Source organism: Nanorana parkeri, unplaced genomic scaffold (genome assembly GCF_000935625.1).
Source record: "Nanorana parkeri isolate BGI_ZX_2015 unplaced genomic scaffold, ASM93562v1 scaffold513, whole genome shotgun sequence".
NCBI lineage: Eukaryota > Metazoa > Chordata > Amphibia > Anura > Dicroglossidae > Nanorana > Nanorana parkeri.
Window position 1 is genome coordinate 772,793 of NW_017306781.1, and position 2,746 is coordinate 775,538.

Consider the following 2,746-nt stretch of genomic DNA (forward strand, 5'->3'; position numbering starts at 1 on the left):
TACCAGCCAAAATAGGACGACTGTCAGAATGAGTCCTCTTTATAAAGACACCGGATCCCCCCAGGGGTGGGCTCCCCACCACTGCCTCCTATTGGCTGCTATGCCCAGATCAGAGGGCATAGGGGGCAAGGCAGCCATATTGCCTAATGGAGACCCCCATGCAACTGATGCTGATAGGGACATTTAAAGGACATTATAAAGTTATCTGGTCCTGAGTGAAGAACATCATGTCCCTACAATATTAATAGCCAGGGAAGAATGCGGAGAGAGTATGGAGACAGAGAGCAGCCTGAATGCCATCCATAGTCATAGGATCGCAGCTGCTACAATCACAGCAGAGTGGAAGACAAAGCTGCTATGTGTAGCTGTAGTTAGATTTGTGATAAAATGAGATTGGGTATATGTTATGGCTGTTATGTGAACCCTGGTCCTGGATTTAGTCCAGCGATCGTCTCAGCCCACGTCCTGTCATTAGCAATGTCCTGCAATGACAGCTGCAGGACTGGCCGCACAGAGTCATGGACAAAGTTCCAGCACTGTGTGCAGCAAGCCATCCTGTCATGGTCAGTGAATGTGTGATGCCAGTACACAGCCCGATCTTTATTATTTCATCCTAAAACAAAAGCATGGACTAGAGGTGATAGGAGCTGCACGAGTCACCTTCACATCCACTTCTGACTGACCTGGCAGAGCCGGCTATAGACGTCACTATAGGCATCATGTGACACTTGGGTGACAGGAGGGGACAAGCTGCTACTAGGACTTCACAGGACCCAGAAATAAAGTCACACATGACACAGTCCCAATGGGAGAGTACTCACAGGCTTTTCCATCGCATGCTGTCTGCTGAACACATGTCCTCTGTGCCAAGGTTGCCAGGAAAATTCAAAAGACATGCACACTCCTCAACTGTCTGCAGAAAAAAATACTATTGGCTTGAAAAACGCTGCAAACGCACCACAACAAACGATAAAAACATGCATGATCCCCTTTTTTTTTTAAATGTAGCGTCCGGTATGTGCATTGTAGTGCGCCGCAGTGCGTCTTGCATATATACATTTTTCGGGGTACTGCTTAAGCACATTTATCACTTCTAGATGTTCCCTATTAGAAACCTTCAGTGTTGAGTTCAGTTCTACCTAGGATAGTCACAGCAAGTGCGGAGCAGATGCAGAGCAATTAAAGATTGGATCAAAAATGCATCCAATGTATTCCAATCGTATTTTGGGCTCTAGTTCACACCACAGCGTTCAGTTCCAGAGCATGTGAAAAAACTGCTGCATGCCCTATTTCTTCCTGCTCTGGAACGCACCAAAATGCAAATGCTCTGGACTACACCTGAAAGGCCATTAGGCTAAAAGAAAAAAATGGACCAGAACGGGTAAAAAATTTGTCAAAATGCACTGCACCGCATATGCGGAAAGGCATCCAGATCTGGTCGGGATTTGGTGTTAGCAAGCCCTCAAGCAACTGGCAAAAGCAACAACGCCCTGTAACATTGCTATGCGTTTTGAACACGTATGTCCTTTATCAAGTCATGTTTTAGATGAACCAAACCCGTCTGTCCCTCCTTCCTCCCCTTTTTTGCCACTTAGCAGTCCATATAAATACATACACTACCAAACATGTTTATTTATTGACTTATTACAGACATTTATAGCACCATCAATTTACACAGTGCTTTACGTAGTGCACACTCACACCAGTCCCTGCTCTTAAGGAGCTTACAATCTAAGGTCCCTATCTCACATATACTTGGGACAGCAGATTAAATCCATTTATTGTGTGCACAATAACATCTACCTACTGTGCACCGTCACCATAAACACTTACATTTATTTATTACAGCCAATTATATAGCACCAACAATGTACACAGCACTGTACATTCACATCAGCCCCTGCCCTAAAGGAGCTTACAGTCTAAGGTCCCTATCTCACATACATACAGACACACACTATGTTACCAAAAGTATTGGGACACCCCTCCAAATCATTGGATTCCGGTGTTCTGTGAAATTTCCTTGCTACTAAATATTCCACGGTCAACTGTTAGTGGTATTATAACAAAGTGGAAGCAACTGGGAACAACAGCAGCTCAGACACGAAGTGGTAGGCCACGTAAAATGACAGAGCGGGGTCAGCGCATGCTGAAGTGCACAGTGCACAGAAGTCGCCAACTGTCTGCAGAGTCAATAACTACAGACCTCCAAACTTTGTGTGGCCTTCATATTGGCACAACAACAGTTCGTAGAGAGCTTCATGAAATGGGTTTCCATGGCCGAGCCGCTGCATCCAAGCCTTACATCACCAAGTGCAATGCAAAGCGTCGGATGCAGTGGTGTAAAGCACTCCGCCACTGGACTCTAGGGAAGTGGAGACGTGTTCTCTGGAGTGACGAATCACACTTCTCTGTCTGGCAATCTGATGGACGTGTCTGGATGGCGGATGCCAGGAGAACGATACTTGCCTGACTGCATTGTGCCAAGTGTAAAGTTTGGTGGAGAGGGGATTATGGTGTGGGGGTTGTTTGTCAGGGGTTGGGCTTGGCCCTTTAGTTCCAGTGAAGGGAACTCTTAAGGCATCAGGATACCAAGACATTTTGGACAATTTCATGCTCCCAACTTTGTGGGAACAGTTTGGGGATGGCCCCTTCCTGTTCCAACATGACTGTGCACCAGTGCACAAAGCAAGGTCCATAAAGACATGGATGAGTGAGTTTGGGGTGGAGGAACTTGACTGGCCTG